The 25,442-nt window shown below is 47.6% G+C and overlaps 1 protein-coding gene and 1 pseudogene across 1 annotated transcript in view; one reads left to right on the top strand and one right to left on the bottom strand.

Moving 5' to 3' along the window:
- LOC138498532 (zinc finger protein 850-like) overlaps window positions 1–25,442 on the bottom strand; it is a 511,734-nt gene that overhangs the window by 125,616 nt on the left and 360,676 nt on the right. The gene's annotated exons all lie outside the window — the stretch shown is intronic.
- LOC138498530 (zinc finger protein 585A-like) overlaps window positions 14,977–25,442 on the top strand; it is a 1,446,290-nt pseudogene continuing 1,435,824 nt past the window's right edge.

A 25,442-nucleotide genomic window follows, 5' to 3' on the forward strand; every position in this document is an offset into this window, starting at 1 on the left:
GTGCTCAGTGTTTCTTATGTCACCACCATTACAATAATACCCACATACTAACATAGTGTCCCCAACCTATCCTTACACACCACTGCACAGCCACACACTTGCACTTAAATAGCTACCTACCCTCCCATTCACCCACTGACGCATATTGCACACATATGCATGTCAAAATGTGCACACCCACACTTTCCTTTCTTCACCAACAGCTACTACGCAATGCCTACCAAATGGCAATTCGGTAGAAAGCAACGCAGAAACAGAGCCACGCAACCTACACACACACTATCGCTGTCCAGACAAACTATCAGATTCTGCCAATACGTGCAAACGTATCACAGCTTGTAGACCCTTCTTGACTACTGCTAATTGCACCACTCTTGCTAGAACACTTATCATGTCAAAGATTGACTACTGTAACGCCCTCTACCTAGGGACTAGTCAACGCACCCTAAATAAACTTCAAATCACACAGAATAATGCTATCAGGGCCGCACTTAACATTCCTAGAAATCACCATATCTCTGACCATAGACGTAATCTTCACTGGCTCTCGGCAGCACAGAGAATCTCATTGAAAACCCTTGCCATCAACCACAAATGTCTAGCCAACCAGGACCCATATACCTTGCCAACCGACTCACACCCCACATCACTACCCGACCGCAGAGAGCTGCCCATGCCCATTGCCTCTCCATCCCCAGGTTCAAACTTCAAGAAGCTGGAGGGGTGAGTTTCCCGGTCCTAGCTACCAAATTGTGGAATACCTTGCCCAACCTGCTTAGAGCTGAACCCTCCTTTCAAGCCTTCAAGAGCATAGTCAAATTGTGGCTTGCTGCTCAAGACAATCATGCTTCCTAAGACTGAACACCCTGATACTATCTTTGCCACACATGTACTGTTACTGCCTTACTGTATGTTACCTGCTTTTAATTCTGCAACCTTCATTGTATATACTCCATTGTTTCATCTAGTATATTTCATGCTAAGTATTTCACTCCTCAGTGTTATTGCACCTTGTATTCCTCTGTAAATGTGTAACCCTGACTGTACATTGACCGCTTACTTGGCTTTTCATCCTTTTGCACTTTCACTGTTATCCTACACCCTGCCCACTATTGCCGCTACACTGAAGAACTATACATGCAAACATCTATCCACGTATGACTAACCACACACATAACACAGCCACCTACTCCTTAGCCACTACAGTTTCCATTGCCTACTATTTCTTCCACAAAATACTAACCTGTTTCCTATGTACACTGGTCACCTAAACCTATCATAAGTGCACACACTGAATAACAACACTACAGTAACCTACCCTACAATCTGCACAATTACAACAATACCACTTCATGCATGCATCAACACATCTTCTGTAAATCTCCTAACTTCTGCAACATGTGCCTCCTTGCTTTACACTGCCACCATGTAGGCCATTAGGTCATTGATATGTATTTCACTACAGCGCATACATCATAGCTCCCCAGCCACATTGCAACCACTGCCTTCCTTCTTGACTTTTTAAACTCTGTTACCCTTTTTTCTTGTGTAAAGAAAACACCATTTACAGCCCATAACAGCCTTACAATGTTAGACAAACGTTCACACTAACTGCTTTCCTTTCCTAAACAGTAGCCCCAAAAAAGGTCATGCAGTACGACACCAAACTGTGTACTATTGACAACCCACCCACGTGTTCTCAAACAGCAAACACAGTCTCACATTACCCACCGTTGCCTCATAACACAGTGCACATCTAACTAGTCCTTACCCAACGTAAAAGCACATTTTATGTATTTTGCCATCTGTGCATTCATTTGACCATTTGTACAGCACCATCACATCTATTTGTACGTTGCACTACCTTCACCGTAATGACACTACCAACATTCGTAAATACATGCTACACTCGAAACACGTTCCCGGCTAATACCTTCCTTTCTTTTCCTGCATCATCTCCGGAAATCGAAACCTAACATACCTCTCCTTAAACAGGACACATGTCCTTTGTAAAACAGCCTGGAGGGGGAAGCATGTTTAGCTTCAAGGTCAGATATTGTATAGAAGTCTAGCAAAAGAAATGTCATAACTTGCACTGCAGTTCCTCTGTGCCCAAAGGTACTCTGCAATGATCTCATACGCCGTACACTGCAATTTCACACCCTCCCAATAGAAGCATGGAATTTGCCGAAATTATGTACCTTTACATCACAAGTGTATTACGATTAACAGTTATTTACGTGCTCCTCAGTATGCATATTTATAAACTTGCTCTACCGCTCACTTTCTCTCCGTACATTGCACGGACCTTTGTGATGGCAGTAAAAAAACACTGTTACACTGCCATGTCTCCACCATTCCCAGTAAATTGCAGCAGTCATTGTACTTACCTTTGCTTCCATTCTTCCCCACCCCCTCCAAATGCAGACATACAAGGCTCGATGAACATGGAACGCTAGTCGTACACTAAAGCACCTCACCTTCTACGCACTTGTACAATGCTACATTCCCTGTTCTCCCCTTTGTATGCCCTTTCACACAATTACTACATCTACGCACCCTCAGTGTACTATACGTTACAACGGACACAGGTGCATGCACCGGTCAACCTGCACACAGATATGTACAGCTCACATTTCATTCACGCGCTTCTTACCAAAGTAGCTCCTCCATTCCCAAGCAATCTGAGGTGACCCCCATTACGTTTCTTATTGCATTACTTTCTTTGTACACTCACTGACATATTGTGCCGTGTGTCCAACTAGACTTGCTACCACTGTCAACTTTTGTAAAAACGCAATACATTAAAACATCATCTTGTCCCAACGGTTCCAACACATTTTCTTCTGTGAACCCGTACAATCACTGTATTACTAAATAAAGCACTTCCAACCACTCACTGTATTGTTAGTAAAGTATGGAATGATCTGGAACCGTGAACTCTGTCTGCGCATGTCCGCTTTTGCTTTTGTTTATGTTGTTCCTTTCCAGAGCTAGGTGCTCACATGACAGAGTGTGCTACGCTTGGCACGCTCATAAAATAAATACCTGGAGTGCACGCCGTGAGGAACGACTATACACAAGTGAAGTCACCAACGCCAGTGACTGCTGCAATGGTGTAGGCGGCACACATAAATATCTAACGTAAGCGATGCACACATTACAACTGCATACACTTAAAGCTCCACCGGCTTCCTTTCGCCATCTGAACAAATATGCCAAACAAAGGTAACAGTCAGAAGGCCTGCCATCCTGTATATAGCTCCACTTAACAGCGTTCATAATGTTGCCGGCTGCAAATGTGTGTGTGTTGGACTGTACATTCTCCATAGTTTTCATGTGTAATACTTATTAACTCGTGTCATGTCGCACTGCCTTCCTTCTCTTTGAACGTACAAGGTATTATGAGAGGTGTAACATACTGTACATTAATTGTGTCATCTCAGTATGTGAATGGCAACAAGGCCAATAATGGTCACCATATTCATGTGCTGTCACTTCAGACCACCTCTACTAGTATGGCACCTGCAAAATTTCCTCCACAACCATGTTGTGACAGTGAGCACCCACAGGATACATACTTATTTCCAGCCGTGTACACTGGACTTACATATCATTGTAATAACTGACCCAAAGAAGTGAACATTCTTCAACCTACTTCCGAACAATGTCCACATTGTTACGTCAAACGCCCGTAGCCATCCATACATGGCAGTACGCGCTTGCCACTGCCAAAACAACATGGTACACTGATTACAACAATCCCCATACCATCTGCAATACACTCCCCATCCCCACAATGGTGTATGTGTTAGTATCTGCGTACATGTGCCACATGTCACAAACGTTATGCAGTAAAACAATCCTTGCATTTCCCACTTTCTTACTGCACTCCCTAAACCGAAGCTCTGTTCACGTCCACACCACTCCTAACACAAATGATGTCTTATCTCACCAATTCCCCTTTACGGCCTGAACTATGTCCTCCACATTGATTCTGCAAAGGTGCAATCTTACGGCACTTACATATTTACAAATGTATTGTATGGCACAAGGTAAGCGTATAATAACGTATGCAAATGACCTAAGGCAAAGTGAAAGTACATATGTCTTCAATCCACATACCAGTATCACAGTACTCCCATACATAGCAGCATTGCGTTGCAGGTTTCTTAGCAAAAGCCAACTCCTTTGCCACACCCACTTCAAAGCAATACACCCATTCATGGAAACTTGTCAGCACTTACCCTTTCTGTCCATAGGTACATATCGGTTCAGTAATGCACCCAATCAAGTCAACGCTCTGTTACCTACTTCCAACCACTGCCCTCCTTCTTATGTCCAAGGGCCCCGCCCATGCACACAAGGCAGTATAGATTTTGCAAGCACAATACAACATACCACTAAGACTGCAAATATCCTCATATTCTCTCCAATGCACCCCCACCCATCCCCAATGGAGTCTGCCTGCACTCACCAAAAAATTATAGTCGCCTCCATAACTGCCCACCAATTAACTATCTGTGAGTACCTGCATACAAATTCCTTCTATCTGCCAATGTCTACCTTACCTCCCTAAAGCAAGGCTGTGCCCAAGCCCTAGGCTCTTGGGTAACCTAACCACCAATCCAGTGTATGTCACAAGGCAGTAGGCAGTAGGCAGTCCATGTGCGGGAGGGGAGAGTTTCTTCAATTCACTGAAGGCAATGCTACGGGATATGGGAGGTGAATTGGTCATCTTAGGTGGTGATTTTAATTGTGTGATAGACCCCAAAATGGATAGGTGCTCAACTTGTCATTTTACAGGGCAGAAAGCAAGTAGAGAATTCAAAGCATGTATGGAAGTATATGATTTAGTTGATGTATGGAGGAATCTTCACTGGGGAGAAAAGTTGTTTTCATTCTACTCACCAGTACACAATTCGTATTCTAGACTTGACTATATATTAATGTCAGATAAACTGATTGGGAAAGTACAGGCTGTGAGTATAGGGGAACGGCACATTTCAGACCATTCAATGGTACAGACTAAATTGGCTTTATTCTCAGAGAGGCGAGGAGCTTATAGATGGCGGCTGAAGTCATTTGGGCTGGAAAATAGGGATGCCTCTAAGGCATTAACAAAATGTATACATGATTACATTAAGGTGAATGGTAGAACGGCAGACAGCATGATGGTGTGGGACTCCTTTAAGGCTTCTGTTAGGGGGGAACTTATGAATTGGACTGCCAGGGTACGGAAAGAAGGAGAGGCTAGATTAGGGCCACTTGAAAAAGAACTAGGGGACCTTCAAAAAGAATATGTGTTGACTAAAGATGAGAGTGTAAAGGTTAAGATAGTAAGTACTAAGGAAACCTTGAAAAGGGAGGTGAATTTGCGTGTTGAGAGAGGAATGCATTACGCGATGCAAAGATATTGGGAAGGAGGGGACCATGCAGGTAAACTGTTGGCAAATAGGCTGAAGAATTATTCAGAAAGAATGTATGTTCAAAAGGTTGAGGATGAACATGGAAATATGGTGGTTAAGAAGGATATAATAGGTGAATGTTTCCGTTCATTCTATGCTGACTTGTATGCTGAGGATCTTACTCCACAAATGGATGAACTGGATAGCTTCTTCGAGAAAATTACCCTCCCCACAATTTCGGAAGAAGGTAGAAATTTCATGGAAGCACCAATCACCATTTTGGGGGTTATGTCGGAAATTGAGGGACTAAAAAAAGGAAAGTCACCAGGGATGGATGGTTTAACAGTAGAGTTTTATCAAGAGTATGATGAAGTGTTAGCACCGGTATTGTGTAGATTATATAATCGTATTCTAGAAGAGGGGAGGTTATGCAATTCAATGAAGGAGGCAATCATTACAGTATTTCCGACACCTGGAAGGGATACAACTAAGTGCTGTAATTACCGACCTATTTCCTTGCTCAATGTAGACATAAAGATATTTACCAAATTTCTTACTATAAGATTGGAAAAATATATGGGAGGGTTGGTGGAGCCATCCCAGATAGGATTTATGAAACGGCGATATGGATATGATAATATAAGAACGCTATTAGATATAATGAGTTTACCAGATTCGGAGATTAAGGATATTTTATTGATTTTTTTAGACGCCGAAAAGGTCTTTTATAGGGTCAATTGGAGATTCTTAAACTACACATTGTCAAAATTGGGATTTGGTCCCTTTTTCATTAAAGCCATTCAAGCACTACAAACAGACATAACGGCAAAGGTATGGGTGAATGAGGGGTTTTCAGCTGTGTTCTCTTTAAATAGAGGTACACAGCAAGGCTGTCCTTTGTCACCCTTGTTGGTTAATTTGGTATTAGAACCGCTGTTCGCATATATATGACAACATGGGGGTGTTTGAGGCTTAAGTGTAGGAGATGGAGAAGTCAAGGTATTGGCATATGTGGATGATGTGGTGGTTATCTTGAATAACCCTGTAGACGGGGATGTATTTTGAGAAGTGTTTTTGAAGAGGTAGGAAGGTTATCGGGTTACATGATCAATAGGGAAAAAACAGTAGTATTCCCGACAAAGATCTCACCGGGATGCAAACAATTGTTAGGATGGAGATGTACGTGGGAGAATGAGTGTGTCAAGTACTTGGGTATTTATATTGGGGTCATTCCGAGTATGGAGGTAAGCATGCCGCTATTAGCAGCATGGCTACTCCCATACCGGATACCTCGTCCGGGTTCCTTGAATGAGGAATTACCGGGCCATTCTGACCTTGGAGGGCCCGGTAATTCCTCATTCAAGGAACCCATCCCCATTCCCATTCAAGCCCACATAGGGCTCAATGGGAATGGGGAGGGTGCTAACAACAGGCCCGTTAATAAGGGGCCCGTTGTTAGCACCCTGGTCTGCTCGCGGGACCCGCTAAGGACGCCTGGCTTTACCAGGCAGCCTTAGCGGGTCCCGCGAGCAGAACTCGTAATGTGGCGGTAAGAGGTTGACAGCTCCGGCACCTGTACTGGCACCGTTAACCGCCACACTCGGAATGACCCCATTGTCTGAGATGTTAAAAGGATAGTGACTTATAATGTGGATAAGATCATTGAGGTCCTTTGAAGGGATATTGTGAAATGGGGGTGTCTAAATTTGACCATTTGGGGTAAAATCAATGCAATAGAAATGCTTCTGCTGCAAGATTTTGTATATTATTCAATCGTTGCCCCTACTCTTTACAAAAAGTGCACTTGGGCGTATAGATAGGCTGTTTCAAGACTTTTTATGTGGATTAGGGAAGAGGGCCAGAATACCACGATATATTATGATCAGGAGTGTTAAAAATTGAGGTTTTGGGTATCCGATACTACAGAATTATAATAACGGGTTCTTGTTTAAAAAGTTGTCAAGCTACTCCAGTGGGGATCGGAATCAGGTGCCATGGTGGGTGCAAATTGAGATGCAGCCATTTTCACCATATGACATTAAGTGCCTGTTTTCTTTTGGGCAGTTACCTGGGAACGTGCATGGTTTAAAAACAGTCTTGGCAACGAGAAACGCATTGACTTCGTTGATTGTATGAAATGGGGAAGGATTATTCATTTATAAAGAAGCTTCTCTTTGGCATAATCCTGGTCTACTGATGTATAATAAAGTACTACATTGGAGGAGTTGGATAAGGAGAGGCATTTTGACAATTGGGGATGTCTGGAGAGATGAAGGGGAGATAGCCTTTGAGAGTCTAGTAGAGAAGTTTGGGTTGAAACGTAGAGAGTTAAGAAGATATAGGGCCTCATTACATGTTGTGCGGTAACCATGGCGCTATTAGCGCCATGGCTGCCGTCGGTATTTTAACGTGTCTGCCTTGGTGGATGGCGGAATTAACGGCCTACGCCAAGGTGAGCGGGGCCGGTAATTCCCCATTCACCAAGGCCCTTCCCCATTCCCAATTTTGCCCCCATAGGGCATAATGGGAATGGGGAAGGTGGTAATTACGGTACCGCAAATTGCGGTACCGTAATTAGCACTGAGGTCCCTTTGCGGCACCCTACTTTAACAGCTGGTAAAACCTTAGCGGTAAAAAACCTTACCGGTACCGATAAACCCTACCGCCTTTCGTGTAATGAGTCCCATAGTCAATTGATTGATTTACTCACTGGAAGGAGGGAGATGATGGATGCAGCACTTTTACAGAAACCAGATGTTTTCAAGGTACTGACCAGTGGATCTCAGAAAGTGTCAAATATCTTGAAAGTTATGCAATATGATGCTAAATGGTTGGATTCATGGGAAAAGTTGCGGCTGTCATGGTTGGAAGAGTTAGGTAGAGATCTTACACTAGAAGAGTGGGAAAGGGTGTGGAAAGTCTCAATAAATGCTAAGGCGGATCTACAACTGCGTTATATTCCTCGAAGAATATTGGGTAAAATATATTGGAGCCCTGCACGTATGTGTGCTCTGGGGATGATCAATAATGACATGTGTTGGGGTTGTGGGAAGGAGAGGGTTAGTCTGCTGCATATGTTGTGGAGTTGTGAAAGAGTGCTGAGTTTTTGGAAAGATGTTGTTGATAGGATTGACCACATCTGGAACATTACTTATCCGCGTAATCCCTTGGCAATCATCCTGCAACTATCAAGAAGTGGTCATAATATTGCTTGGGTAACATCTTGTTGGATTTAGCAAAACTTTGTTGGTGGCGACTAAGCAGATATTAAAGGTTTGGAAGACCAGGAAGAAGCCCACAGTGGAAGAGTGGATTTTAGATGTGCAAGTTTTATCAAGATATGAAAAGACTATGGGGTCATTACGAGGTTGGAAGTAGCCATGGTGGTATTAGCACCATGGCTACCCCCTTACTGCATGCCGGGTCCGGGTTCCCTGAATGGGGAATTACCGGGCCATTCCAACCTTGGGGGATTCAGTATCTCCCCATTCAGGGAACCCATCCCCATTCCCATTCAAGCCCCCATAGGGCTCAATGGGAATGGGGACCATGCTAACAACGGGCCCGTTGTTAGCATGCTGGTCCTTTAGCGGCTCCCACTAAGGGCGCCTGGTAAAACCAGCCACCCTTTGCGGGACCCGCTAAAGGACCTTGTAATGCGATGGTAAGGTTTAACGGCACCGGCACCGTTAACCCCTTACCGCCAACCTCGGAATGAGGCCCAATGTATTATAAACAACATAAGGAAGCATTTTATGATGAACTGTGGGGAAGTTTCACTGAACTTTATGGATGACCAAAGATTGAATTGTGTAGTGGAGTTGTTTTATTCTCAAATACTAATGAAGGTGGGCGGGTGCTGGTGTCTGTCATGTTCTTTGTTTTGTCACGTCCTCATTGTTTGTTGATGTCAAATTAGTGCGCAGGTTCATGTTTGGAATTAGGTCTAGGTCATTTTGTAGATTGTATAGCAACAGTTGTTATTTGCTCGGAATTTTGTTCTAATTTTGGTGTTATGTATAGTTCAATTGTTTTTGTTAATCTATGTTGAAAATTATAAATAAAGAGTTTTTTTTTAAAAAGCCCCATAATCTGCATCTACGCTAAAGTAAATACCAGACTAACAATGCATACTAGTCTGTGTCATGTCTGCGTGGTTGACTTGACAACAATGTTTTTGCCCTTTACCCTCTCTGCAATTATGAGCCACCTGCTGGCTGCACTTGTGAGTTATCTGCACTTCTCCCCTTCCCCTGGCACTTCTCCCCTTCCTTTGGCACTTCTCCCCTTCGCTTTTCCCTGCACTTGCGCGATCTGAATGACACAAGGGCTAGTAAGATCGTTATTCTGTCCTCCCTTTCCACCTCCTTGTCTTGTCGTGCCTAGAAACACTTGTGTACAGGTGTGTTATAAATGCCACATCATATCATATGAGGCATTGCACATTTTATTTACGTCCGCATAACAATATGCATGCCAGTGTGAAATGACTGAACTGCATTCTGGGACTCGTAGTCTTGTAGTTATAACGGAGAAACCAGGGGTATATTCCCAGAATCAACTTAAAGAGGCTGGAAGCCCGTCTCCGAATGGAATGGTGTGTGGGTGTGCATGATGTTTGGAGGTCATCTTGCCTGCAGCTGAGAAGACCTGTCTAAACATGTTACCAAAAATGCCTTTATCTCGATTGGTGTAATGCTTCCAAATGCAAAAGGGCCCTGTAAATAATGGTAAATGCGTTTTTTGAGGTCACAGGTACATTTGATGCAGTTTTGTGCACTGCCGTCTGTGCCAGTGTTATCCCGGAGCATTCTTCTCACCCTTTTCTACGCATGCTATAGTGACTAGTGTTTTGGCACTGCTCTGATTACTTACGGGTAATCTTCATTACTCCTAATCCTACTCTTCCGCGTCACCGTACTTACCTCATGAGGCCCCTGCCTCCGACACAGGACCTTCTTCTATTTCTTTAAATCCGTATAACTCCTTCCCCACATCCACGTCACTCAGTTTCATATTACCAATCCAGAGCATGGGACCTTCCCCGCAGGGAGGGTGACGAGGGTCATCAGTACTGTGACGGGGAAGAGTATGACTAGGAGTAATGAAGATTACCAGTAAGTAGTCAGCGCATTACCTCCACGTCCACTCTTCCTCGTCCCAGTACTTACCTCATGAGGTATACCAAAGCCGCAACGGGGAAAAGGTCCCAATGAGACACAGAACCAAAAACTGCAGCAAAACACACACCCACAATAACTCTTAATTCACATCCCCATAGACAAAACTCCAACCCCAAAGGAACCAAACCCCGAGTGGGAGAAACTCAACCCATAGCGGTTGATGAAAGTGCTTACACCAGCCCAGGCGGCAGCCATACAAATCTCTTACTGAGAAACCCTCCTTGCATCGGCCCAGGAAGCTGCCAAACCCCTGGTGGACCGCCCCTGATCGTGCGCAGGCACAGGCAGGCCAGAAGCCACACAGATAGAGATGAGGAGCCAGGGAAAACTGCCAGTCACTGCACTTGCACCAGAGGAAAATCACAGGATGTTGAATATAACAGCATGCTTGTCAGCCCACAAAAAGATCTGATCTATCAAAAGGAAGATACAGGACAGCCCAATAGTCCAGCAGACCATGCCCCCCTCAGCCGACAGAGGAGCCACCAGGCTGGCATCAATGGGCAGAATACTGTCACAAAGTAGGACAATGCAATCCATCCCGGATAGCAGACACCAAAGACAACCCCATTCCTGGGGTATGCCTATACCGGAAAACTCACTAAAGGGACAGCTCCCTCCACCGGCACCAGGGGCTCTGAGAACCCCTTTAAGCACAGACATGTGCCACCATCTGCCATATTACTTCCACGCGACTGAGAGGAGGCGTGAAAGCAACACGTCAGCACCGGAGGACCTAGGCCCAAAAGAAGAGACACTGGGAACCCCCTGCATGGCTGTTACTTCCATGATGCATTAGCAGTTTCTATAACTCCATGCCGGACAAGGGAAAAGAAATTCATCTCCTTCGTCCGTCCGTCCCTCACGCAGTTCAGAGGAGAGGACAAGGAGCCTGTGTCCATGGCTAGCACAGACCCAACTACAGCACTAACTCGCCACCTGTATACACAGCACATGACTGAGAGGTGGCTTGAGCCCTGCATCAAGTAGCTGGTAGCCCCATGCTCTAAATGGTTCTTGCTTGCAGACGTGTCAAAATCTGTGCCGTTTTCACAGGGTGCACGCAGAGAATGCAGCTAACATCCGATGCATCCTTGTCATGTGTGTGTCTGAGGAGTGGGCGGCATGTGACATGCCTGCGACAGAACAGAGCCCCCGCACTTTCAAAGACTCTCTGCCACCGTCACCCCATGACAAGAAGCAGAGAGGCCTCACAACAAAGGGAAGGCTAGCCCATACTGCCAAGTGCTTGCCATCATTTCTTAACGTCCCCACTTCTCAGTCAGAGCGTCTTCAAAGATGCACCCAGAAAAGATGTGTCCACAGAGCACGAGGAAACGGCCTGTCGAGCTAATGGGACCCCTCCAGAAGGCACCAACCAAGAGGGAAAAAAAAAAAAAACAAATCCCTAGGCAACGCTGCATCAAACAGGAGGCATGTCGTTGCACAGCCGCAACGGCAGGAGAATCAGGGCACAAACATTCACAAAGCCCCCAACTCCTTACCGCATCCCAGGCCTTGCAAGACCCTGGCCGTGATGTCCTCGTGCCAGCCTACAACCTTGCAAAACACAACCGGGCGAGGCACCAGCCTCCGTGAGGCACACCAAGGAGCCGGCATGAATGGGATGCCAAGATGGCCATACCAGCAGGAGAGGGGGAAAAAGAGCAAGCACAGAGCCCTCTCCCCTCTCCTTACCTTCCCCCAGGCCGAGCAGGACCCAGGACACAATGCCCACGCTGCGGTCCGGAGCCCAGCAAAGAACTGAGCGAGGCAATCCCGCTCAACTGGGACCCAAAGCCCTGCAGGGGACCCAGGAGCAGCGCCGCACCCGAGGGAGCTGAAGGCCGCACCACACTGCCCCGCATGGGGCCAGCAATCAGTGCTCCCCAGTGCCCCACACCAGTAAGAAAAAGTTGAACCTCCCGGAGGCAGGAGAAATTAAACTGAGGGACGTGGTTGTGGGGGAGGAGTTATAGGGATTTAAAGAAATAGAAGAAGGTCCTGTGCCGGAGGCAGGAGCCTCATGAGGTAAGTACTGGGCCGAGGAAGAGCGGACGTGGAGGTAATGCGTGTTTATTGCATCTGCGTAAAACATGAATATTGAGTATACTTTTACTGCGCATGCTTCGCTGATTCGTTGGGCCCTCTGTGCTGGTATCCCGGAGCATGCCTCTCGCCCTATGCTGCGCACATACCTGCCTACATTTGAAAATCTAAAATCCTGAGGTTTATGCCCCGCCCACAGCCACACAAGACTCCGCCCATTTGCACACAGCTCCGCCCACCTGTCAAAAATGTAAACTCGGTTGTTGCAGCTGTCATTAGAAACATTTTTCCAGTTTTCCCTTTACAGTGGAATGCAATAAATACAATTAATGATGTACCACATTAATACTGCATTCTTTTTTCTGAAATGGTTACTTAATCCTGGGTTTCTGAGGTACAGACGTGTTGCATATTTTATTATTCTATGCTATGTACTGGACTGTCCTCTCCCCCCGCAGTTTCCACTTTCCCCCCTCCCCTGCACTATCTCATTGTCACTTGGCCTTAGAGCCGGCCCTGGGGGGTGCGCGCCGGGCGACTGCCCGGGGCGCCACGGCCCCCAGGGCGCCTTTTGCCCCCGCCACACCAGCTCGGGGGAGTATTTCAAGGGGTACCCTGAGCTGGCGTTGTGGGAGAAGGCGTGGCAGGTGGCCTATTACTGTAAAATGTACCCGCGGCGGCGGGTGCATTGAAATGCGCGCCTCCGCCGCAGGCACTTTTTATAAGAAAAGGCACCATTAGCCCCACACCAGGCCAGCTCGGGGGAGTTTTTCAAGGGCTCCCCCGGGCTGGGGTGGTGGTAGAAGGTGTGGCAGGTGCCTCATTGTCATTGAATGAACCCGCGGCAGCGGGCTCATTCAATGACAATGGGGTGCTAACGGCACCTATTTAAAGTCCTCGCCGAGCGAGGAAGTTAAAAAAAAAAAAGTTGCCCATCCTGACCCCGCCCCCTCCCGCCCCGCCCCCTGTTAACCAGGGGGGCACGGTGGGCGCTAATTCTCCCAGGGCGCTGCTGCCCTTAAGGCCGGCCCTGCTTGGCCTATTCGGATCGTTATCTGTCTTCCCTCTGTTTCCCCTCCCTGCCTCGTCGTGCATTGAAACACTTGTGTATAGGCGTGTTTTAAATGCCATATCATATCCCACTCAACCCCTCCGTGGCCTTTGCTATTGCTAGCTGCACGATCCCACGTGATACATGGACATCAGTGGCTCTGGTCTCAGAAGGAGCCAAGAAGTGGCTACACTACTTGCGAGGGGATAGTGAGCTTCACACCTTCTGGGCCTCAGCATCATCAGTAATCATCAGCACGTTCATCAAATACGAAATTCAAATGGCCATTGAGCTAAATCCTGAACAGTTCATTAACTATTACTTGCACGGCCTTACAAACGATGCAGTCTCTGTTGCTGTGCAATACAATCTAATTATGAAACGGGGCAGATGTGTTTTTAGAAGCGTCTGACATTTTCGGGGATTTTCTTAGTACATCTTTAGTTTTCGTGGAGAACGGAGTCCAGATCCAACTGGTAACAGGAGTTGCTGTCGCACTCTCTGGGGCGTTAATCATGTGCACAACCTTCTGCGCCCTGCCTGTGTGGGGCGAGGGGGTGACTAGTGCATCCCCGCCCCCCTTTCCACTGTGGCTCCATCACGCCCAGGGGCCACAGCCATTGTGCCTGCCTGTGTGGGGCGAGGGGGTGACTAGTGCACTCCCCCGTCCCCCCTTTCCACTGTGGCTCCATCACGCCCAGTGGCCACAGCCATTGTGTCTGCCTGTGTGGGGCGAGGGGGTGACTAGTGCACCCCCCGTCCCCCTTTCCACTGTGGCTCCATCACGCCCAGGGGCCACAGCCATTGTGCCTGCCTGTGTGGGGTGAGGGGGTGACTAGTGCATCCCCCCTCTCCCCCCTTTCCACTGTGGCTCCATCACGCCCAGTGGCCACAGCCATTGTGTCTGCCTGTGTGGGGTGAGGGGGTGACTAGTGCATCCCCCGCCCCCCTTTCCACTGTGGCTCCATCACGCCCAGGGGCCACAGCCGGCTGAAGAAGTAAGGGGGGCAATTGAAAATTATGCCTGAGGGACCGTTTCCGGTCCTGCCCACACCTCCACCCGATTGGCTAGCGGCAACAGTCTTTGGCAGCCAATTGGCTGGAGGTTAGGCAGGTATGGCTGCGCATGCTCTAGTGAAGTCTTCCGGGCGTCTCACACAACACGCGATCACTGAGCATGCGCAAAATGTTCCAGAGCACGCACAAAGTGTTTCATGTTGTGCGCATGCGCAGTTCATCACACTTGCCCTGCGCTTACTTTTGTGATATCTGTCCCGGTGCTCTGCATGAGTTAAGGGTGTCTTGGCTCTCGGCCTTTGAACATGCGTAGTGTGTTCCCTAGTGGATGCGTGCGCTACTGCGCATGCTCTGGTGAGCGGTGTCTCAATCTGTTCTTTGGTTTTGGGGCCGGGCTCTGGGCAATCTGCAGTCATTCCCCGTTTTGCCGGAGCTCATATTGCCCTGAGGTGCTGCCTCTTACACACGTTACCGAATTGCACGTGCAGCCCGGGCGGGGCCCTGTAACCTTACATAGGGTTCTACAGCGCCTTTGAGCGCCACGGCTGTGTCACAGCGCTATACATCATGTAGGTATAATTAATAACGGGTCATTCTCTAGCAACGCACCGATCTGTGGGTTCCCCTCCCACTCCCCGATGCAAGCATCAGATCCCACTCACTGGGTGTTAAAAAGGCCAGTGCTTTAAGTGGGGTAAGAAATTGAGGGGGGGGATCTCGTTTGGGGGCTTGGCTTCCATTGTGGGCGTGGCCTAAAACGTGCACACATCATTGTAAGGTGCGCAAACAAATATATAAATGTATGTGAGCATTTATATATTTGTATGCGTACTACTATTGGTGTGTACCTTTCAAGCCTTATAAACATACCAATGTTACGTATTTCTATGTTTATAAAAAGGTGGCTTGAAAAGTGCACAAGCCATAGTAATTTATGCACACTTGTGTGCTTACCTTACTATGGTTTGTGCACTTTTCAAGCCACCTTTTATAAACGTAGTAATATTTCTATGTTTATAAAAGACGGTTTGAAACGTAAACAATTCAAGGCATCTTTTATAAAGCTTTGCCGACGGAGAAAGGCGCTTCGGGCTCTGTGATCTCTGCTCAGAGCAGATAGATCACTGAGCCCGAGGCGCCTTTCACCCTCTGCAAACCCGCGGGCTCCGTGATCTAATCTGCATATTAGATCATGGAGCCCGCAGGTTCGCTGAGGGTCAGTGACGTGGCGAGGGCAAACAAAGGAACTGTAACTCCCCTGATGACCCCTCAGATGAGGGGTCATCAGGGAAGTTACAGTGACTGACAGAAGTGCCAGCCAGCCTCAGCGACGCTGTGCCTGGCTGGCACTTCTGTCAGCTTGCCTGAAATTAAACTGGCGGGCGCATCCCGCCAATGTTGTGTGGGATGGGGGGCCCCGGCAGGTCCCCGGCTCAGTCCCACTTTTTGGAGACTGCCGGGGCCTGGCCCAGCAGGCCCGGCCCACTTTAAGCACTGAGAAAGGCCATCTGCACCGGGTGAGGGTGTAATGGCCATCTGCATGGGGTGGGGGTTTAATGGGCATCTGCATTGGTTGGAAGTGTAATGGACACCTTCAGGGGTGGGGGTGTAATGGCCATCTGCACGGGGTGGGGTTGTAATGGGCATCTGCATGGGGTCGGGGTGTAATGGGCATATGCACAAGGGCCGTGTAGTGGGCATCTGCACAGGGCGGGGTGTAAAGGGCATCTGCACGGGGTGGGGGTGTAATGGGCATCTACACAAGGGCCGTGTAGTGGGCATCTGCACAGGGTGAGGGTGCAATGGGTATCTGCACAAGGGCCGTGTAGTGGGCATCTGCATGGGGTGGGGGTGCAATGGGCATCTGCACGGGGTGGGGGTGTAATGGGCATCTACACATGGGCCGTGTAGTGGGCATCTGCACGGGTGGGGGTGTAATGGGCATCTACACAAGGACCGTGTAGTGGGCATCGGTGCAGGGTGCTGTGCAATGGAACCAAATGTGGCCCCGGAAATGTGTTTCCAAGTGGCCCTATGTTAACATATATTGGAAGTTTTGTAACTTGACTTCATCCCACTCAAAAGTGGCCCATGGTACAGAGGCCCACTGGGAAATCGCAGAGTTTCCCGTAAGCCTCTCCACCACTGGTGCTGTGAAATGGGCATTCACACAGCGGGCTGTGCTGTGGGTGCCTGTACAGGGGTCTGTGTAGTGGGCACCTGTGCAGAGGACTGTGATGTTGGCCTCTGCAAGGGGGGGGATATGCAGTGGGCAGCTCTCCATGTGGGTGTCTGCGAGGGGGCAATTTGCAGTGGGCATCTGTGCAGTGGGCATCTGTACAGGGGTCTGCACAGTGGGCGTCTACAAGGGAGGCTATGCAGTGGGCATCTGTATGGGCGGCTCTGCAGTGTGCATCTGTACAGGTTCTGTGCAGTGGATGACTGCAAAGGGTTTATGAAGTGGACATCTGCAAGGAGGCAATATGCAGTGGGCATCTCCACGGGTGCTGTGCACTGGGCATCTGTATAGGGGCTCTGCAGTGTGTGTTTGTTCAGTTGCTGTGCAGTGGGTGTCTGTAAATGGGGGTTAGGCAGTGGGCAGCTCTACATGGGGCTGTGCAGTGTGCATCTGTACGAGGGGCTGAGAGATGGGCATTTGCAGCACCCACCTGTGAGGTCCCCGGGACGGCTGAATGGTGCCTGGGCCCGGCCAGGCTACTGCTCTGGCCTCTCCTTCCCCCAATCCTTTTTCTATGATGACTTTTTTGCACCTGGTGCTTCCCATCACCCGGACCTGCCCTGGGAATACAACCTCAATGGCTCACTTTTGACAGCCACCAGGGTCGGACTGGGGCATAAAATTGGCTCGGGCACCAATAAAAACGTGGCCAATAGTTGCAAATGACTCGGTGTGATTTAATATTTATTCAGCAACAATGGTCAAAACTACTACTTTTGCATAGTGAAGTAACTCACGAAAGTGACCCACTTTGGGCAAAAAAACGGCCCCACACTAGCATTTAGCGTTTTTTCAAAGTTCTTGACTCGCAATGTAATAAAACCTGTTTCATTTGTATAGCAGTGATTTATTGACATTTGGTGCGAGTTACTTAACTGTGGGGTGTAGTTTGGGAGTGGCACGTATGCCGAGCGTGGGGGCACATTGTAGTGTTTCGCCCTGGGCACCACATGGACTAGAAACTGCCCTGGGTGGATGGGCTCCTTTTTGTCTCCCTGGGACCTCAAATGCTACGTTTTAAAATTTGAAATATGTCTTTTGGGGAATAATTGGCTGCAGGTGAGTGACAGGCAACCTCCTCTTTTGGTGAGAAAGTGATCATCTGTTTTGGCCAAATGTTACGTTGTCTCTGCTTGTTCTTCATAAACCTCCAGTTAATCCTGTCTTGTGTATGGGATGGAGGGTGCAGTACTGGGCGGGGAGAGTGGAACAGCAGCTCCTCTTTGGACATTTAGTTTATATATCATTATATTATGTCTTGGGTTTGTATTATTTAATAACATAATGTCTTCTGTTTCTAGATCTAAACCCATTATTGTGTCACCCTACTCTGCAAAGCGTAAGAAGCACAGGCGCCAAAAGGTAAATAACTGCTGTCGTTTGTTTCTCTGCATAGGTTGTTCTATGCTTCTGAGATAACCTGTCTCCCACCCTTTGTTCCTGGACCCTTTATATCTCCTTCTCTCCTTTCTTGTCTCCATTCCTCCTTCCTGCCTCTTCCTGGAAGTGGTGTCCAGATCCATGTTTAGGGACCAGGTCTGTGGCCCAGTGCACTAGTGCATTCTCTAGAAGGGTCCATGCGGGTGACCTCATAGTCACTGGTTTGAATCCCTGCAGGTCCACCCAGCACTTCATCCACCCAAGATTAATTGAATGAGTACCACTGAGTTGTGTAACAATGAACATCTGTTACCTTCTGTCTATAACACCAAAATACATCCGTGTGAGTGTGTGGGTGCACTCTACAACTACACCTATTATGTGATGTCAATCTCTTTAATAAGAAGGCACAATCCCCTGTGCCTTCTTATTAAACTCAATTGGTAAGTCACTATTGGACCTGTATGGTGGATCACAACCCTTTGCTATAGGGGGTGGTTGGGTGGAGTTCTACACGTGAATTAAATAGACACCTTGTTAGTTACACCTAGTGTTGGTTGTTCTCTTTCCATATCACCTGGGGAGCAAGGTAATTGATGGTAAAGCCTTAATCAGGAGGGGCTGAATGAACGGACCACCAGATCTGGAAAGGATGGAATAGAGTGCAGAAGTATGACACCCACACTCTCCTTGCATGCCCACCCACTAGAGTGGCCACAACATGAGGTGATTGAAAAGGAAGCCCTCACCCTTCTGAAGGAAGGTGAGTCAAGGACCGTCACATGCCCGCTTTTACCCGTTTGTGAACGGTTCGCAAGTCAGGTGATACGAGTATTGCAACCTAAGCACTCATCTTACTCCACAGTTTGTCTATGGTGTGAAATGCTGCTCAAATCTACCAGAGTTGCCTACACACCAGGACTGCCTTTCTTTGTTGCTTGCACTGATAGCTTGTCCATGAGTCTTATGTTCTGGACCTCCCCAGAACCAGGTCTAAATCCTGCATGGAATGTATCTAACAGCTATGTAGATAGTCTGCCCATTTCTGTGTTTCGTTGAGTAAAAAGGAAGTAAACATTTTGCTTGTTATGTCGAGCATTGATAGCAGCCTGTACTTTGAGGGTTCTGTAAATTTACGTATTTTGAAGACCGGCTTGAATGCCGGTTTCCTCCAAGATGCAGGTTCTACACCCTCCTGACATACCTTGATATGATATGATATGGCATTTATAACGCTAACACAAGGAAGAGTGTCACCCTAAGTTTGTTGAGCAACCTTACTACAAGTTAGTGGATACACAAATATATCTGATTAATGACGTTGGTGAGAGACAAAGGTCAAATTAGAACTAAACAATAGAGTCATCAGCCGGAGTGCTTTGTCCAAAAGTTTATAAAGAAACACTGAAACAGAAATGCTGACACGTGTTTCGACCCTTTCCAACGGGTCTTTTTCAAGACAAAGTTGTTGATAATATTATTCCAAAATCACATAGTATAATGAACACAAAATGCGTATAAAACAGAAATTAAAAGAAAATAGAGAAGTATTTTAAAGCATGTTTGAAGAGAGGAAAAGGGGGATGGGGCCAGGACCCATCAGAAAAAAACACACAGAAATGCATATTGGTATTGAATATTGAGAACACATGGTGATACCAATTAGTCAAAAATAAAATGTTACCATGGTAAATGGGGTGCTCACCAACCAAAGTCCAACGATGTAGCATCCAATGTTTCATGTATAAGAAAAGAACAGAAAGTTCGGAGCGGAAAATATGCTATGTATTCTGCTAATACACAAAGTACAAAATAATTGCATGGCGCTAACCACTAGTCAGTGAAATGACATTAGAGTTCACTTAGGTTAACAGCATTGAGGAAAAAGTGATATTTTCCTAGTACAAAAGGCTAACCCAAAAGATATATCCTTTTCATGTCTTGTCTCGCCTATACACAATTGTTTCAAGACGCGACGAGGCAAGGGAGGGGGAGCAGAGGGAAGACAGACAGCGATCCTACTAGGCCAAGTGTCATTCAGATCGCGCAAGTGCATGGGAAGGGGAAAGGGGGAAAGTGCAGGGGAGAGTAGGAGGGAAAAGTGCAGTACATGGGATAATAGAATAACAATAAGTAAGTATGGCCAGCTGGTGGCAAGTGCAAGGGTAAGTGCAGACATCTGGTGTCAAGTGCTGGTAGTGGGACAGTAGGGATACAGGGACCGTGCCGAGTGCGGGGTTGCCAGGAAGGCAGTGCAGGTGTGCGACTGGCGGTGGAGGGGACCTGGGCCCGAGATCAGAGGGTGGCCAGGTAACCAGTGCAGTTAAGCCAGGGATTCACCAGGGGAGAGGGGGAGAAAAAGCAGAAGCAAAGAAAAAGGTTTTGAGGTGCTTCCGGAAAATGGAGATGGTTCTCCTCAAGTTTCAGTGAGGCAGGGAGGCTGTTCCAGAGGGAGGCCCCAGCCGAAGCAAGATATCTACCACCAACTCGTTGCTTGGAGAAGCGACTGACCCTGAGGGAGTTGGAGGCGGATGAGTGAAGAGCTCGAGAAGGAAGATATTTAGGAAGAGAGAGTTGAAGGTATTGAGGCCCCAGGCCCCAGAAGGCCTTGTGCACAATGCAGAGCGTTTTGAACGTAATCCTTGCAGCTACTGGGAGCCAGTGCAGAGATTTCAGTCCTGGAAAGATACGATCCCTGGGATTGAGGCCAAGGATAAGTCTCTCAGTCCTGTTCTGGACAAGTTGCAGAGGGCGGAGAGTAGTGGCAGGCAGATTTAGAAAGAGGCTGTTGCAGCAGCCCAGCCTGGAGAGTACCAGAGTTCTGGAGACAGTGAGCTTCTGGGGGAAGGAGAGGAAAAGAAGAATACCTCTGAGGAGGTGCAGCTGGTAGTGAGACTTCTTAGAAACGTCATACGTATCGCCCCTGGACAGGCTGGTAAGTTAGACTGAGTACAGGTGCTGCTGCCCCTCGTTTTAAGATAACTGATGTACCAGTGAACTCTCTAAAGGTGCCCTATGAACGTCAGAGAGGCGGACCTAGTAGCACAATCCCTTGACTTTCACAGCAAGGGGATTACAAAACACTACCTCGTAAGGGCCCTGGAAACCAAGGGTTATTCCACCTGCGCACAAGATAGCGGACGTATAGGAGGTCCCCAGGCAGCAGTGGTTGTGTGGTCATATGCTCGGGATCTGTCACTGTGGTAGTCTAGACATCCAGTGTCTGTCGTCACAATCCTGGGGGGTGCAATCTGTCAGGAGACATTTAATGGCGCTAGTGTGGTCAAATACTACTTGAACTCATCGCCTAGCACCGCTGCTGCCCTACGTGCATCTGAAGCCCTTATTACAGGGGATATGGGAGTATGCATACGTCGGCCAGTAACCTCTTCATGAGGCGACAAATGGTGGTCTTTGGTTGGCTGCGTGCGTGAACTGAAGCGTGCCAGGGGCAAACCATGCACCCAGCTTTTCTTCAACGTGGTACACAGTTTGGATATCTTACTTTTAAGGAGCCCATTTATCCCCTCCTCAACGCCATTGGCCTAAGTAAAACTCAGCAATATTAACAAAACACAAATTCGGAAACAAATACACAGTAACTATTGGCCTAAATGAATATTACACACGTAGAGATCCACAACATGCAACAGAAAGGGGTCATACAGGGTAAATATGCTTTAGGCAGTCCTTCAACAACACAAACCCTAACTAATAGGCAGTTGTTAGGGAGAATTCTCTGTTAAGGCTAATTTCCCAAACCTAGTGAGTCCCCCAGCAGCTTTGCTGGATTTTTGGGGTTTATTTTTTTTTCTCCTGCTAAGAATGAGGCTCTTTTACTCCCACTCTTAGACATGATTTGAGGTGTTCCTATGACTTTGTATGTGTTTTATAGGCTATGGGGTATTTTCTCCATAGGGCTTCATGTGTTTTTGGAATGTGTGTTACACAGCACCCTCCGTACAGTAACACAGGGGTGTCATAGTGACCCCCAAACATAGACTCCATACCCTGGACTGACTACTGTCTCTCAGGGCATGTAAAGTCACCATTGGCTTTTCTAGTCCTAAATTGTGAACAGAACCAGTACAAACCATCATATTGTGGACGTACTCGTAGGGGCAATTTGATTGCCCCTGGGTCTGTCGTTCGAGGGGGCACTGTCCAGTCCCCCCTGATCGAGTTTTGGCTGGTGGCAGTGGATACTACTTTTTATATTCAACCGCAAATATATTCCTATGGGATTTTCCCATTGTTCGAGGCTACCAATATTTAATATAGCCTCGAACATACCGCCGGTTTATTTATTTAATATGAATTCACCGGCCGGTATTTTTTGCCAGAACTCGGTTCCAAAATGGCCTTTGTGTTCACTTCTGTGACTCCAACCCAAGTCGAGCCCTTTGTTCCACTTTTTGGCGGGCTTCTGCACAGAAGCCCTCCAAAGTGGTGCCACTCTGTCTGGGTCTACAGGATGTGTGGGAGGGGGGTTTAGGCACCCTGGACTGTGTTGCTTCGGCAACTCAAGTCGCACTCTTGTGTGATTGGCCCAGTGGTGAGCCGCCCGGCTCACCACTTAGCATGTTTGATTGACAGCTAGGCTGAATGAATGGGGGTTTTCTGCATAAAAGCAGGGCTTTGGGGACTGGAACTTCAGAAGTCGCCACAGGATCTAAAGAATCCGAAGAGGGAGAAGCTTAGCCGACCTGCAACGACGACACCACCGGTGGAGCCCTGCTGAACCGCCTCACCACTTCCCGACGACAGAGGAGATCTTCATTCCGGAGAGTCTTCTTCCTTTGAACTTGTGGGGATAACCAGTTTACCCTCTTTTCGCCTTCCCGGATCATCTCGTGGTCGACTCGCCTGTGCCAAGCACCCCGGCAGCCGGATAACCACATTTTACCACTACCGCGAATAAAGGGTTTTACCTTTTAATCGAGAAACTCCGCGGCTGGTTTCTTCCCTGGCAGTGCAACGTCCTCCAGCTTTCCTCTACGTCGAGACCTTCTCTTCCTCTGGACGAAACACCGACTTGCACCCGCTGCCAGGAACAACTGCCCCCGCTGGAGCCTTCTCACCATTTCAGGTACTGTGTCCCGTCTGGCTTCCCTTGCAACAGACTGTTCGAGGTGACCGGTAAATCGTGGCCTTTCTAACATGGGTTGGCCTGGGGCCTGTTAACTAACTTTTTCTGAACTGATCCAACTATTTCTGAACTATCTACAAAGTCTTTTAAAGCATTACTCAACTGTGTGATCTTGGGCGCATTTCGTCTTGCTCTCTCTAAGAGTGGGCCGGGCATATGAACTTTCTTGCTCTCCAGTAGACTCTGCCTTTCCTGACTTACTGTGGTTCTGTTAAAAGTGTTGATAGTGTGTGCTTTCATAATTCTGGATTTTTCCCTCGCTTTTTAAATAACTTGTTGGAGTGCCATCTTGAGTTAAGCGCTCACCTCTGTCTGAAAATAAGTTGTGTTTTAACTAAGACTTGTTCAACAAGTAATTAGGGATGTATATATACTAATAGTGACTGTGTTTTGAACTTGCTTGCCATATTAGTGCCAGTGTATTCTACAAGTGTGTTTTTAAATAAATAATTATATACTTTTATATCAAAGCTCTGGTCAGTGTTTGCTTGTGCTACTGTATCTCTGTACCTATTGTGTATGCTCTATATACTGCCTAACTCATCTTGAGAGAAGTCTGACTGCTCAGCCACAGCTAACAGGTAAATCTGGGTGGTGCGGACTGCTACCAATTGGGTTTACTGCCAACACCTGTAGTCTTAATCTTTTTGCAGTGCTCCCTAAGGGAACTGCACAGGATTCTGCCTAACAGCAGTCTAAGTCCCTACGATGAGTGGGGTCTTTCACTCAAAAGCACATTCAGTGCTGGAGCACTCAATCGTGCGGTTAAGTTCAAACGGGTCTCTTCATGGGGCTGTAGTGACTCAGGAAGATAGGTGAGGTGATGAAAAAGAAAGTCCCACTATTTGAAGAGAGTTTCCACAAGAGGGCAGAGCGATTTCCAAGAATCAGGAATAGTTTAGTAGCACAGGCTACCTACACAAAGGAGAGTGGCCCTTGGGGGACATCTTGCAGTATGCATGCGCCAGGGGCCACCGGTAAGGGTTGCAAGTACTTACTGATCCTCGGCGCACTCTGGGCCAAACTTCACAAGTCAAATCAATGTTCGTTCACAGGCACGAAACCTGCAGTTGAACATCTCTGTGGCTTTCAGGGGCTGCGTTCCGGGACCTCAGACCGCGGCGGGTACAGTGGTGATTTCTCTGTTTCTGGTGAAGGGATCGGGCCAGTTCCACTGGCAGCTCGTCTTGGGGCACAGAAGCAAGGCACCCACAAAGATCGTTACCACAGCAGGGAGACATGGGAACTGCGTATGCTTGGGTTCAGGCGTACTCTCCTAATTCCAGACCTAGGAATGCTAGGTGTATGAAACTCTGCAGGAGAGTGCCTTCTACCATTATTTTACGGTCCCCAAAGACTCGAGTGGAAAATTGAGACAGCAGCGGTTCCAGGGAAAAGGTCTCATACGAGCTGGTCAGTTCACTGGCCGGTCCATGAACACTTCCGAAAAGGCTTGCTTATAGGTTAAGCAGGAGGTGCCAAGAGTAGTTAGTCCCACTACTCCAAAGGGTCGAAGCACCCTTGCAGCCCTTCTATGATTGATGAGAAACAGGGGCTCTGATGGAACAACAGCAGGGTCAGGGTGCCAAACCTTACAGGGGGGTGACCAGCGGTTCCCTGGATCTGCTTCTTCGGTTCATGATACTTGGCTCCTTTACTAAGTTTGGTGTAAACTCAGAAGATTGACCTGGAATGGGTGTAGAGTGCCTTGTCTTATCCACAGTCTCCTTCATGCCAAAACGAAGAGAAACCAATAAGAGATCTGCTCACATTGAGCCATCCCAGACATGGACCAATCACAGACCACGGTGGTCCCAGTCATATCAGACATCCTGGCACACAGGATGTGTGTTGGAACTAGACAGCTCCAGCCCACATCCTGGTCACACACACACAAGTCATACCGAAGCCCGCAAAGGTTCGGTTTGCGTGGGGGTCTGCGTGACCAAATAAGGAATTTCCCCGG

Source organism: Ambystoma mexicanum, chromosome 5q (assembly GCF_040938575.1).
Source record: "Ambystoma mexicanum isolate Mex_15411 chromosome 5q, UKY_AmexF1_1, whole genome shotgun sequence".
NCBI classification, from domain to species: domain Eukaryota; kingdom Metazoa; phylum Chordata; class Amphibia; order Caudata; family Ambystomatidae; genus Ambystoma; species Ambystoma mexicanum.